Source organism: Ranitomeya variabilis, chromosome 2, assembly GCF_051348905.1.
Source record: "Ranitomeya variabilis isolate aRanVar5 chromosome 2, aRanVar5.hap1, whole genome shotgun sequence".
NCBI classification, from domain to species: domain Eukaryota; kingdom Metazoa; phylum Chordata; class Amphibia; order Anura; family Dendrobatidae; genus Ranitomeya; species Ranitomeya variabilis.
In genome coordinates, this window is record NC_135233.1 from 214,672,323 (window position 1) to 214,688,502 (window position 16,180).

Here is a 16,180-nt window from a genome sequence, read left to right on the forward strand (position 1 = left end):
TCAATCACCTCCTTAGCTGACACAATATCCCTGACATGCTCACGGACCCTGACACGGAGTTCACGTGAAGTCAGACCCACATAAATGAGGTCACATGTACAAGTGGCATAGTAGACCACATAAGTGGTACTACAAGAGATGTAACTGGTAATCCTGTACTCCCTACCCCCACCCGCTGCCGAGAACGTGGTAGCCCGTACAATGTTACTACATGCTTTGCAAGACCCGCAAGGGTAGCAGCCCCACCTCGGTGGTCCTGCTCCAAAAATTCTCGGGATGGTTGGGCTGTAGTGGCTCCTCACCAGCTGGTCTTTGATACTCCTCCCCCTCCTGGCCGTCATAAGAGGACGGTCGGGCAGAATTTTGTTTAGGGTGGGTTCTGTTTTTAGTACAGACCAGTGTCTCTGCAGAACCTCCCTAATGTCGTCCCATTTGTTATTAAATGTGGAGATAAATCTCAAGGGTTGATCTCTTTGTTGAGGGACCGACCTGGGAGGTCCGCAGAGTAACCGATCTCTGGGAGTACCTCTGGCTCGAAGATATCCCCTTTTAATGGACCTCCTGCTGTACCCCCGATCCCGGAAGCGACAGGAAAGATCCCGAGCCTGGCACTCAAAAACCCCATCCGTGGAACAAATCCGTTTCATACGAAGAAACTGGCCAATCGGTATGGCACGTATAGTGGCCCTAGTATGTGCTGAGGTAGAATGTAACAGAGCATTGACTGATGTTTCTTTTCTGAAAACATCAGTCTGTATCTCCCCATCTGTGCATCTGCAGATTTTAATGTCTAAAAAATCTATATTATCCACAGCTACCCTGTGTGTAAGGCGGATATTGCGATTATTGTGATTTAGTCCACGAATGAAGTCCACGAGGCCACACTCAGGACCCTGCCAAATCAACAACACGTCATCGATATACCGATACCAGCACTGCACATGGAAAGCGGCGGATGCCCCCTCGCCAAAAACCTCCCTCTCCCAAAAACCGAGAAAGAGGTTAGCGTACGAGGGCGCACACGCCGCGCCCATGGCAGTGCCGCGGTTCTGTAAGTAATATCGATCTTTAAACGTGAAAAAATTATGAGTCAATACAAAATGTAGAAGCTCCAGGATCAGAGTGCACATCAGGGGGTCCATGTTACTGCTGCGTAAGAAGAACTCCACAGCCTCCAACCCATCCGTATGTTTAATACAAGTATATAAAGACTCGACGTCAATCGTTGCAAATACCATGTCGGGTTCTAGTGTGAGACCGTTGAGTTTCCTCAGGACGTCCGTAGTGTCCCTGACATGGGAGGGGAGCGACTCCACCAATGGGTGTAAATAGTGTTCGATAAATTTACAAACCGGGTCGCATAGTCCTCCCATGCCAGAGACAATCGGACGCCCCGGGGGTTCCAACGCATCTTTGTGAACCTTCGGCAGCAGGTAGAAGGTAGGAATCACAGGATATTGCACCATTAAGCCATCAAACACTTTTTTTGATATGATCCCCCGTGTCAGGGCCCGATCCAAGATGGCAAATAGAGTACCGGAGTAGCCAGATACTGGGTTGGTAGTCAGCAGTGTGTACGCCTCCCGATCCCGGAGCTGGCGAAAAGCTTCCCTTTCATACTTCACCGTAGGCCAGACCACCACATTCCCTCCCTTGTCTGCCGGCTTAATCACGACATCACGCATCGACCCCAATTCTTTAAGGGCCCGGCGTTGTGCAAACGTCAAATTGTCACCCCTCCTATCCCTTGGAATTTTTTAAAAATCCTCCAATACCAATTTGTTGAAAATATCGATCTGGGGACACAAGGAAAAGGGAGGGAATGTGGTGCATCTAGGCATAACGGAAGCGGGGAAGATACCTGTGGCTGGTGGATCGTTTTCTGCTGCAAGCCCCTCCAAGGCCTCCAACGCCTCTTGTTCCAGGGAAGTGTCAGGGTTAAACGTGTCAGAAGGTTTCGCATGCAATTTTCGTAGAATGACCTTCCTTAAAAAAAGTTGTGTGTCTTTCATAGCTGTAAAATAGTTAAAATTGTTAGTGGGGACAAAGGTTAACCCTAGACCTAGAACCTGTATCTGATCCTCAGACAACACTCGTTCAGACAGGTTAATTACCTCCAGGCTATTTGTTGATTTAGATTTTTTCTCCCGGGATTGGGGTGGAGTAAAACGACGCTTATTCTTCCCTTTGTAATTTCCGGGTTTACCCAGTCCCAATCTCTCATTTAGGGTATTACTGGAGTGACTTGCACCCGCTAGTTCTTCATCCATAGATGAAGCGGATGAGAAAGAACTGCGGTTTGGTCTGAATGGCCTGTTTCTTCCTCCATCTATACACCTGACCGTTCTTATAGTCCAATACATCACGTTGATACTTTTTTGTCTTTGATGCAACGATATCTTTCTCCCACTTTTGAAAATCTCCCTCTAATTCCTCGTGTAATTTTGTTTTAGCATCCGCAGAGAGGGTGCCAAAAAATTCCTCCTGAATGGTACTGATCTCATTCTCTACTTCTTGTAAAGAGGTCGAGTTTGATTTCACCAACAACTCCATATACCCTCTAGAGCAGTTCGATGATAATTCCTCCCATTGTTTTCTAAGGAGCTCATCAGCCATAGTAAATGACGGGAATACTTGAATCCGCAACCCTCTCGGGATTAGGCCTTTGCTGATATAACGTTCTAAAAAGGCCTTATTCCACCAAAGTCGTGTTTTTTTGTTTAATAAAAATTTGAGTTTTGTAACAGAATCCTCTACTTCTCTGGATTTAAAAGCCACACATGAGTTATCACCAAAAACCTCATCCAATTTAGTGAGCCATTTTTGTTCACGGGCTCTATGATCCATGCGATCGGTGGGAGAGGCTGTGAAAATACAAAGTAAAGATATTAACACTTTACAAAAACCGAATCTGTGGACGTAAAATGTACTCAAACAAACCCTGTGACAGGACGTGCCCATAGCACTTCTGCACGGGAAACGGGGGGGCAAACTCCCCAAATACAATGATCCAATCAACTACCAAGAGCCTACTGCCCCATATAAAGTCATGACACTTATTGCTGAACAAGTGTAATTTTATTAATGCATAACATACATCGATAATAAATACATGTGATAACAAAAAACAGGGATGAGGATTAGGTAAATAACTCAGAAGGACAACCAGCCACATGGGAATATACACATAATGTAATGGGCATTTTGAATATAAATAACCCTGACGGTTAGAATCGCCCAAGCTGTAAAATATACTGCTGGATGTAGGTAAGAGGGAAGCCAGGGAAAGGCCAATATAGCTAATAAAAATAGCAGCAAATAGTAACAGCCAATATGTGCTCTGCCTATCCCAATCACTCCTAAGTACCTCTAATATTGCAGCAATGCCCATAAAGTGCATAAGTGATTAAAAGCCATAGCGTCTATTGGGCTTACCCATGTGTGTTCCAATGTGGTCAGTGTCCAGCGGAAGGCCCCGACGCGCGTTTCGCGTGATGTGCTTCTTCGGGGGGCTGTGTGGAGACTGAATGTGTGATGGTTAAATAGGTGCATGCCACTGTAACAGCCAATTAACACGCGACCTGTGCGGCGCATGCCGGAGGGACCCCACGCTATGCACGCGACTCTTCCGGCCATCACAGCGGCGCACAGAAAGGGAGAAAAGCTCCCGTGACGTCAAGAATCTGCGCGACGCTGCTGTGTGATGCCTTAGGAGGCGCGGCCAGCCGGAGACCCCACCACGCACGCGCACCATCGCGGTGGCCATTTTGGATGAGGGAAGCTGTTCGGGCACAAGCATAGAACAAGCGGCAGCAAATATGGACCCAAAAAACCAACGGTAAATCATGAACGGTGCATTTGCGAGATATAAATTAACTACACTGCTCGTTGTATGCCCTATTACATGCAAGCAGTGTATATACATAGAGAAAAAACATATGTACCATTACACACAGAAGTATAAAGCATAAAGTAATGGTATAACATGTAATTGCGGCCAAAGTGGAGATAAGTTTCTTTCTCATTACGGCAATCATGGTGGAAAGATCCCCATATGATGGCAGCTCCAGGTGTCGAATAGTTGCTCCCATGCATAATTCTTAGACATCTCTTGAACTGATGCACCGAACATAAAAGTGTAGATGTAAAAACACAGTAGATAGATGACAAACCAATCACTATAAAAAAGAAGGGGGAGGTGAGACAACAGAAAAAATACAACATACACTAAATTAAAAACACATATAGAGAATGAGGATTAATGTACAACACGACTTAAAGGAATGGAACGAAAGACAACTTCTCATTCAGGCCATTAGGGGCCATTGTCCCCAATGACACTATCCATCGACACTCAATTTGTGATAGTGTTTTCTTAAGGTCACCACCCCTGATACCCGAGTGGACCCTATCAATACCACGAACAGTAAGTGCCCCTGGGTTGCAGTCATGATATGCCCTGAAGTGCCTCGGTAGTGTTTTCAATTCCGAGACATCAATCACCTCCTTAGCTGACACAATATCCCTGACATGCTCACGGACCCTGACACGGAGTTCACGTGAAGTCAGACCCACATAAATGAGGTCACATGTACAAGTGGCATAGTAGACCACATAAGTGGTACTACAAGAGATGTAACTGGTAATCCTGTACTCCCTACCCCCACCCGCTGCCGAGAACGTGGTAGCCCGTACAATGTTACTACATGCTTTGCAAGACCCGCAAGGGTAGCAGCCCCACCTCGGTGGTCCTGCTCCAAAAATTCTCGGGATGGTTGGGCTGTAGTGGCTCCTCACCAGCTGGTCTTTGATACTCCTCCCCCTCCTGGCCGTCATAAGAGGACGGTCGGGCAGAATTTTGTTTAGGGTGGGTTCTGTTTTTAGTACAGACCAGTGTCTCTGCAGAACCTCCCTAATGTCGTCCCATTTGTTATTAAATGTGGAGATAAATCTCAAGGGTTGATCTCTTTGTTGAGGGACCGACCTGGGAGGTCCGCAGAGTAACCGATCTCTGGGAGTACCTCTGGCTCGAAGATATCCCCTTTTAATGGACCTCCTGCTGTACCCCCGATCCCGGAAGCGACAGGAAAGATCCCGAGCCTGGCACTCAAAAACCCCATCCGTGGAACAAATCTGTTTCATACGAAGAAACTGGCCAATCGGTATGGCACGTATAGTGGCCCTAGTATGTGCTGAGGTAGAATGTAACAGAGCATTGACTGATGTTTCTTTTCTGAAAACATCAGTCTGTATCTCCCCATCTGTGCATCTGCAGATTTTAATGTCTAAAAAATCTATATTATCCACAGCTACCCTGTGTGTAAGGCGGATATTGCGATTATTGTGATTTAGTCCACGAATGAAGTCCACGAGGCCACACTCAGGACCCTGCCAAATCAACAACACGTCATCGATATACCGATACCAGCACTGCACATGGGAAGCGGCGGATGCCCCCTCGCCAAAAACCTCCCTCTCCCAAAAACCGAGAAAGAGGTTAGCGTACGAGGGCGCACACGCCGCGCCCATGGCAGTGCCGCGGTTCTGTAAGTAATATCGATCTTTAAACGTGAAAAAATTATGAGTCAATACAAAATGTAGAAGCTCCAGGATCAGAGTGCACATCAGGGGGTCCATGTTACTGCTGCGTAAGAAGAACTCCACAGCCTCCAACCCATCCGTATGTTTAATACAAGTATATAAAGACTCGACGTCAATCGTTGCAAATACCATGTCGGGTTCTAGTGTGAGACCGTTGAGTTTCCTCAGGACGTCCGTAGTGTCCCTGACATGGGAGGGGAGCGACTCCACCAATGGGTGTAAATAGTGTTCGATAAATTTACAAACCGGGTCGCATAGTCCTCCCATGCCAGAGACAATCGGACGCCCCGGGGGTTCCAACGCATCTTTGTGAACCTTCGGCAGCAGGTAGAAGGTAGGAATCACAGGATATTGCACCATTAAGCCATCAAACACTTTTTTTGATATGATCCCCCGTGTCAGGGCCCGATCCAAGATGGCAAATAGAGTACCGGAGTAGCCAGATACTGGGTTGGTAGTCAGCAGTGTGTACGCCTCCCGATCCCGGAGCTGGCGAAAAGCTTCCCTTTCATACTTCACCGTAGGCCAGACCACCACATTCCCTCCCTTGTCTGCCGGCTGACCTTAAGAAAACACTATCACAAATTGAGTGTCGATGAATAGTGTCATTGGGGACAATGGCCCCTAATGGCCTGAATGAGAAGTTGTCTTTCGTTCCATTCCTTTAAGTCGTGTTGTACATTAATCCTCATTCTCTATTTGTGTTTTTAATTTAGTGTATGTTGTATTTATTCTGTTGTCTCACCTCCCCCTTCTTTTTTATAGTGATTGGTTTGTCATCTATCTACTGTGTTTTTACATCTACACTTTTATGTTCGGTGCATCAGTTCAAGAGATGTCTAAGAATTATGCATGGGAGCAACTATTCGACACCTGGAGCTGCCATCATATGGGGATCTTTCCACCATGATTGCCGTAATGAGAAAGAAACTTATCTCCACTTTGGCCGCAATTACATGTTATACACCATTACTTTATGCTTTATACTTCTGTGTGTAATGGTACATATGTTTTTTCTCTATGTATATACACTGCTTGCATGTAATAGGGCATACAACGAGCAGTGTAGTTAATTTATATCTCGCAAATGCACCGTTCATGATTTACCGTTGGTTTTTTGGGTCCATATTTGCTGCCGCTTGTTCTATGCTTGTGCCCGAACAGCTTCCCTCATCCAAAATGGCAACCGCGATGGTGCGCGTGCGTGGTGGGGTCTCCGGCTGGCCGCGCCTCCTAAGGCATCACACAGCAGCATCGCGCAGATTCTTGACGTCACGGGAGCTTTTCTCCCTTTCTGTGCGCCGCTGTGATGGCCGGAAGAGTCGCGTGCATAGCGTGGGGTCCCTCCGGCATGCGCCGCACAGGTCGCGTGTTAATTGGCTGTTACAGTGGCATGCACCTATTTAACCATCACACATTCAGTCTCCACACAGCCCCCCGAAGAAGCACATCACGCGAAACGCGCGTCGGGGCCTTCCGCTGGACACTGACCACATTGGAACACACATGGGTAAGCCCAATAGACGCTATGGCTTTTAATCACTTATGCACTTTATGGGCATTGCTGCAATATTAGAGGTACTTAGGAGCGATTGGGATAGGCAGAGCACATATTGGCTGTTACTATTTGCTGCTATTTTTATTAGCTATATTGGCCTTTCCCTGGCTTCCTTCTTACCTACATCCAGCAGTATATTTTACAGCTTGGGCGATTCTAACCGTCAGGGTTATTTATATTCAAAATGCCCATTACATTATGTGTATATTCCCATGTGGCTGGTTGTCCTTCTGAGTTATTTACCTAATCCTCATCCCTGTTTTTTGTTATCACATGTATTTATTATCGATGTATGTTATGCATTAATAAAATTACACTTGTTCAGCAATAAGTGTCATGACTTTATATGGGGCAGTAGGCTCTTGGTAGTTGATTGGATAATTATACTGTATATATAGATTTACATACATGTGATGGCTTATTCTGATAATTTACCTAGATTAGTAGCCATGCTTTAACCCCTTCTTGATCTTGTGATTTTCTGTATTTGCCCTTTTATTTTTTCCTCCCATTATTACAAGAGCCATATCTTTTTTTTATTTCTCCGTCCACATAGCCGTATGAGGGCTTGTTTTCTGCAGGACGAGTTGTACTTTGAACCCCATTCATTTATCATGTGACACACTCTAAAATGAGAAAAAAATCCAAGTGAGTTTAAATTGCAAAAAAAAGTGCAATTCCACAATTGCTTGTTGTTTTTTTTTGTTATTTACCATATTCACTATATGGTAAAACTGATGAGGCAATATGATTCTCCAGGACAGCATGAGTACACAGTGTAGTGCAGCGGGGTTGGTGCAGTGAAACAGATAGGCAGGGACCACAAGAAGTTCAACATAAACAGTGTCTTTATTTTCAGACTCACACATAGGAGTGATATCCTCTGGATTGCTGCCGGGTTTCCAGAAATACAGTCCGTGTTCAAAACCTGACACCGCCGTGCCGCTTGGGTGCATCAGCCGCCTTTAAGTCCCTGGCTCTGTGTTAGCTCCACACAGACCTGGGTTGTACAGAGCCTCCTGCTCTGCAGCTTGAAAACTCCAAACTGAGTCACCCAAGGCAAAACTGACAGATCTAAATGGAATCGTGGCCATAGAGCTAATTCCAAAACCTCAGAGTGGAGAGAGGGATTCACCCCACTACCAAACACGCAAATCACTCTAAAAATAAAAGCCCTTGATGGGTTTTCCTGAAAATCTGACTGGGTCAGCTACTTGGACCCAATCCACTCTCTTTTATTTTGCCTTGTGATTCACAGGCGTTCTGCTGTGAACAGAAAACACTCCAGCGGGTTTAATAAGACTCTGTTTGCATCCTGGGGGGAAACATATCGACCATATGATCACAACCTGCCTCACAACAGATACCTAACATGTATAGGGTTTTTTTAATTTAAGTGGTGAAAAGAAAATTCAGAAATTTCACTTGTGTCGCCATTTTCCGAGACCCGTAACGTTTTCATTTTTAGCGATCTACAGCTGTGAGGATAATTTTTTGCGCCCTGAACTGACATTTTTAATTATACCATTTTGGGGTAGATACGATGTTTTGATCGCCTCTTATTGCACTGTTGCAGAGGCCCCCCCAAAAAGTAATTCTGGAACTTTGATTTTTTTTTCTTGTTACACCATTTACCGATCGGATTAATTTGTTTAATATTTTGTTAGTTCGGACTTATACGAACACAGTAATATCAAATATGTGCATTTTTCGATCTTTTATTTTTAATGGGGCAAAAGGGGGGTGATTTGAACTTGCTTTTTTTCATTTTTTTAATAACTTTTTTTCAAACTTTTTACGTCATTTAATAGTTCCCTTAGGAGACTTGAAGCTGCTTTCAGACAATCGCAGATTCAAGTCTCCTAAGGCAGTGGCGTATCCAGGGGGGGCAGCCGGGGCATGTGCCCCGGGTGCAGCCGACAGGGGGGCGCCAGCGGGCCGTCTGATGATGCGGCGGTCCAAGAAGGCTCCTCGTCGGCGGCATTTTGCCGCCCCCACACTGAGATACTCACCTACTCCTGGCGGCGCGGTCCCTGCAGATCTCCGGTTCCCCAGCGCCCCAGCTTATTCCTATACTAATCGGGCACATGGTACCGCTCATTACAGTAATGAATATGCGGCTCCACCTCCCATGGGGAGGCCGCATATTCATTACTGTAATGAGCGGTAACGGTGACAGCTCAGTACAGGGAGAAGCTGCAGCGCCGCCCCGGGGAAGCAGGGACTGCACCGCGCCAGGAGCAGGTGAGTATAACGGGGAGGGGAGCGCTGCGCGATATTCACCTGCTTCTCGTTCCGGCGTTGCTCTGTCTTCAGCAGTGACGCTGAGGTCAGAGGGCGCGGTGACGTAGTTAGTGCGCGCCCTCTGCCTGAACGTCAGTGCTGAAGATGGAGCGGCGCTGGAACGAGAAGCAGGTGAATATTGAAAGTGCCGGGGGCCTGAGCGACGGAGAGGTGAGTATGTGATTTTTTTTTTTTATCGCAGCAACAGCAAATGGGTCAAGTGTCTGTATGGAGCATCTTATGGGGCATAATCAACGTTTCTGCAGCACTATATGGGGCAAATATATTTATGGAGCATCTTATGGGGCATAATCAACGCTTCTGCAGCACTATATGGGGCAAATATATTTATGGAGCATCTTATGGGGCATAATCAACGTTTCTGCAGCACTATATGGGGCAAACATATTTATGGAGCATCTTATGGGGCATAATCAACGTTTCTGCAGCACTATATGGGGCAAATATATTTATGGAGCATCTTATGGGGCATAATCAACATTTCTGCAGCACTATATGGGGCAAATATATTTATGGAGCATCTTATGGGGCATAATCAACGTTTCTGCAGCACTATATGGGGCAAACATATTTATGGAGCATCTTATGGGGCATAATCAACGTTTCTGCAGCACTATATGGGGCAAATATATTTATGGAGCATCTTATGGGGCATAATCAACGTTTCTGCAGCACTATATGGGGCAAACATATTTATGGAGCATCTTATGGGGCATAATCAACGTTTCTGCAGCACTATATGGGGCAAATATATTTATGGAGCATCTTATGGGGCCAAAATTAACGTTTGTACAGCATTATATGGCGCAAATATATTTATGGAGCATCTTATGGGGCCATAATCCACGTTTCTGCAGCACTATATGGGGCAAATATATTTATGGAGCATCTTATGGGGCATAATCAACGTTTCTGCAGCACTATATGGGGCAAATATATTTATGGAGCATCTTATGGGGCCATAATTAACGTTTGTGTAGCATTACATGGCGCAAATATATTTATGGAGCATCTTATGGGGCCATAATCAACGTTTGTGGAGCACTATATTGGGCAAATGTGTCTATGGAGGATTTTATGGGGCCATTATTAACCTTTATGCAGGATTATATGGGGCTCCTGATTCAATATGGATATTCAAAAACACAACCTACCGCTGTCTCAATTAATTTTACTTTTATTGGTATCTATTTTAACATAATGGGGATTCAGGAATGTACCTTGGCTTGGTCATACAGTTTCAATAGAGTTAAGGTTCAAATGGGGCAGGTTGGGGGGGGGGGGGCGCCAAACTGATCCTTTGCCCTAGGTGCAGGAAAGGCTAGATACACCTCTGTCCTAAGGGGACTATTATGGACTATGAATAGCTGAAATCACGATCTCAGGGGGGATGAGTGACGCATGCGTGTTAACTCCCACTGTCAGAGATTGACAGCGGGATTTAACTGGTTAACAGTAACAGGCTGTTAAAGGCACATAATGGATCATTAAATCAGTCATCATGTGCAGACATAGATGTGGGCTCGTAGTGCGAGCCCGCATCAAAGGCAGGGGCAGGTCCTTTGACGGAGACATACATAATAGGTTATTAAGGGGTTAAATGGATTCTGCCAGAAACATCACCCCTCAAACCGGCATGCAGGTCTTTGAAAGCTAGATCCAATTATATGTTTGTATCTCCTATCCCTTGATGCATTCCCAAGATGTTAGCATTTTAATTTATATGCATATGAGGTGTTAAGTAAGTGCTCTGGGCGTGACAAAGCACTTCCGAAGTTTCCACCTCCCCAGTTCGTTTCCCCGCACAGCACAGCCTCTTTAAATTGATTGATAGTTCACTGTCTGATTTCTGTGCCTGGAGCCAGAAGTCACACAAACAGTGAGCTGTCAATCAAGCTGGGCAGGACTTAAGGAGGCAGAAGGTTAGGAAGTATTTTGTCACGCCCAGAGCACTTAACGCCTCATTTGCATTGTAAATTAAAACACTGATTTGTCAGGAATGCAATAACAGATAGAAGATATAAAGGTGTCCATGGATTTGTATTGTTGATCTTACTTTTTTCTTTAAGAGGTCAAGTAAATAACTTTATATGGTACATAGAAATCCTTAATACACATGTAATTCATTTTAATTGGGGGCATGCATTTAGCAAACTTTTATACTACAATATACAAAAGTTTCCTTGAAGAAGAACATGCAAAAAAAAATCAAATATCTCACAAATTATGTTCTCTCATTGAAGACTGCAGGAGTTTTAGGGTGAATACAGTTTATTCTATGGAACATTGAACAGTTTTCCCCTCAACATGATGAGGAGATTGTGCTTTGCAAAAAGCTTGTGTTACCACACGTACCCCGGTCCATGAGATTTTTTTGTGCTCCAAGTTTTACCTTTTACTTTTTGCAAGTAGCACAGTGTGCTCCCATGTGTTGTATTTCTTGGGCCTATAAAAGGCCTCCCAACACTCACAACTGTCTTGATATTGCTCTAAGACTTGTTAGCAGGGCCGGACAGGGACTAAAATTCAGCCCTGGCATTTGAAGTTACACAGGCCCACTTGTCACATGGTGACTGTATAATATCTTTGTACACTTGTAGGCAGGGCCGGTTTTAGGCAAAGTGGGGCCCTAGGCAAAGTTTATAATGGGGCCCCAAATGCTAACATATTGCATATCACACAAAAGCATTTCAGTTGTATTTACATGCGCTGAGTTCAGGCCGCTAAATGAGTTTGATCGACAATACTGAAGTTGTTCAACGCTTGTTTCCCGGCCTCTTTCCACCAGCTGAGGAATAATGATGGGACAGAACGATCACTAATAGATCACTAAGGGTACCGTTACACTAAACGATTTACCAACGATCACGACCAGCGATACGACCTGGCCGTGATCGTTGGTAAGTCGTTGTGTGGTCGCTGGGGAGCTGTCACACAGACAGCTCTCCAGCGACCAATGATGCCGAAGTCCCCGGGTAACCAGGGACCTGCTTTTACTTTACGGCCGGCACTCACAGTCAGTGCGGGAAGCAGACGGCGAGGGACCTGATGGACACCGGAATGTGAGTATGTACTGTTTGTTTTTTTTTACATTTACGATGGTAACCAGGGTAAACATCGGGTTACTAAGCGCGGCCCTGCACTTAGTAACCCGATGTTTACCCTGGTTAAAAGCGAACGCATCGCTAGATCGGTGTCACACACACCGATCCAGCGATGACAGCGGGAGATCCAGCGACAAAATAAAGTTCCAAACGATCTGCTACAACGTACGATTCTCAGCGCGGGTCCCTGATCACTGCTGCGTGTCAGACACAGCGATATCGTATGGATATCGCTGGAACGTCACGGATCATACCGTCGTAGCGACCAAAGTGCCACTGTGAGACGGTACCCTAACAGATCACCATATAGTATCATGTTATCAGCAGCACATCTACAGTTTACACCGGCGATGTGCTGCTGAGAATAATGATTTTTGTTACAGCAAAAACAATCTGAATATGCAGCATTTTACTTGTTTAGTAAAATACACCCCATAGTCCTCCATATATTATAATGTGCACCACAGTCCTCCATATAGTATAATACACTCCCTATAGTCCTCCATATATTAAAATACACTGCTCTTTCCTCCACATAGTATAATACACTCCTCATAGTCATCCATATAGCATAATACACTCTTCATAGTGTTCTAAATAGTATAATGCCCCGCCATAGTCATCCATGTAGTACAATTCACTTCCCATAGTATAATACACCCCATAGTTCTTCATATAGTATAACGTATTCCCCATAGTCCTCGATACAGTATAATGCAGCCCACATATAGTATAATGCAGCCACCACCCCACAGAGTATAATGCAGCCACCCCACAGAGTATAATGTAACCCCCCATAGAAAATAATGAAGCCCCCCTCATAGTTTAATGTAGCCCCCTCAGGGTATGATGCAATCATCCCTCATAGAATATAAATATAATACAGCCCCCCATAGAATATAATGTAGCCCTGAATAGAATATAATACAGCCCACCTCCCCATAGAATATAATGCAGCCCCATCAAAGAGAATGATGCAATCATCCCTCATAAAATCTAATACAGCCCCCCATAGAATATAATACAGCCCACCTCCCCATAATATATAATGTGGTCCCCCATAGTATATAACACAGCCTCCCCATAGTATATAACACAGCCTCCCCCATAGTATATAATATACCCCCCAGAGTATATAACACAGCCTCCCCCATAGAATAGAATATACCCCCATAGTATATATCAAAGCCCGCATAGTATATAGCACAACCCGCATAGCAGATAACACAGCCCACGTAGTAGTATACAGCACAGCCCACACAGTAGTATGCAGCAAAGCCCACGTAGCAGTATACAGCACTGCCCACGTAGCAGTATACAGCACAGCCCACGTAGCAGTATACAGCACAGCCCACGTAGCAGTATACAGCACAGCCCACGTAACAGTATACAGCACAGCCCAGGTAGCAGTATACAGCCCACGTAGCAGTATACAGCCCACGTAGCAGTATACAGCCCATGTAGCAGTATACAGCACAGCCCACGTAGCAGTATACAGTACAGCCCACGTAGCAGTATACAGCACAGCCCACGTAGCAGTATACAGCACAGCCCACGTAGCAGTATACAGCACAGACCACGTAGCAGTATACAGCACAGCCCACGTAGCAGTATACAGCACAGCCCACGTAGCAGTATACAGCACAGCTCACGTAGCAGTATACAGCACAGCCCAAGTAGCAGTATACAGCACAGCCCACGTAGCAGTATACAGCCCACGTAGCAGTATACAGCACAGCCCACATAGTAGTATACAGCCCACATAGCAGTATACAGCACAGCCCACATAGCAGTATACAGCACAGCCCATGTATCAATATACAGCACAGCCCACGTAGCAGTATACAGCACAGCCCACGTAGCAGTATACAGCACAGCCCACCTAGCAATATACAGCACAGCCCATGTAGCAGTATACAGCCCACGTAGCAGTATACAGCACAGCCCAGGTAGTAGTATACAGCACAGCCCACATACTAGTATACAGCACAGCCCATGTAGTAGTATACAGCACAGCCCACATAGTAGTATACAGCACAGCCCACAAAGTAGTATTCAGCACAGCCCACGTAGTAGTATACAGCACAGCCCACTTAGCAGTATACAGCACAGCCCACGTAGCAGTATACAGCCCACGTAGCAGTATACAGCACAGCCCACATAGCAGTATACAGCCCACATAGCAGTATACAGCACAGCCCACATAGCAGTATACAGCACAGCCCACGTAGCAATATACAGCACAGCCCACGTAGCAGTATACAGCACAGCCCACGTAGCAGTATACAGCACAGCCCACCTAGCAATATACAGCACAGCCCATGTAGCAATATACAGCACAGCCCACGTAGCATTATATAGCACAGCCCACGTAGCACTATACAGCACAGCCCACGTAGCAGTATACAGCCCACGTAGCAGTATACAGCACAGCCCATGTAGTAGTATACAGCACAGCCCACATACTAGTATACAGCACAGCCCACGTAGTAGTATACAGCACAGCCCACGTAGTAGTATACAGCACAGCCCACTTAGCAGTATACAGCACAGCCCACATAGTAGTATACAGCACAGTCAGCATCTCTCCCCCCCCCCCCGAGAATGGCCCCACAGTTCAGTAAAAACAAAACAAAACAAAACAAAAAAACACTCCTCACTTCTCCTTGTGCCCGCGTTGCTCCCTGCTCCTGTCTCGGCGGCTGCTGCTGCACTGCCTGGCACACAGTGAGTGCGCGCAACCGCAGTGTCAGAGGCAGAGGAGGGAATGATGGGAGAGGGGGCGTCAGCAGACGCTCTCTCCTCCATCATGGCATTCAACTGTACCGGCGTCATAGACGCCAGTATAGTTGAATGTGGCGGCGCTGGTGGGGGGAGTGAGTCGATGTGCAGTGGCCCACTACTGGCACTGGACCGAAGTGCCCGATGGCCAGTCCGGCCCTGCTTGTTAGACCTTTCCTATCTGCCTGCGGCTTCCTTGGCTTTCAGACTTTCTAGTTACTTCAGAGTTTGGTCTCCTACCAGTTCCTAGTCTTCAAGGACATCTGTTGCGTGTGCGGTGGTTTCCAGAATGTTATCTAGCCACCTACAGCTTCCATGGTATTTGGACTTTTTTGTTACTCCGGAGTTTTGTTTGTTACCTATCTGTGTCTCCATAATGCCCCCTGTCTGCCTGCAGCTTGCAGTCCTTGAGTATCCAGTCTGCCTGCGTTCTTCAGTAACTCTGCAATCTGTCTGAGGTGTTCAGTAACTTCTCAATCTGTCTGTGGTCTCCTGGATGTCTCCCACCTTCCTGAAGTTTCCAACATCCTGCCTGCTTGCCCGTGGTCTCCTGGATGTTTCCTGCTTGCCTTCATTTTCCAGGATCCCACCTCTTTGCCAGTGGTCTCCTAGACGTATTCTACCTGTCCGTTGTTTCCAGCATCTCGCCTGATGTGGTTTCCATTACTTTATTAAAACTTTTGGTTTTCTTCTTCTGACCACTTGCGGTTTCTAGGACTTTATTAAAACTTTATTTTGCCTTCTACGTGTCTGCATGCTCGTTTGTGGTTTCCTGGACGTCTCCCGCTTGCCTGCGGTTTTCAGCATTCCACCTACCTGCGGTTTCTAGTCC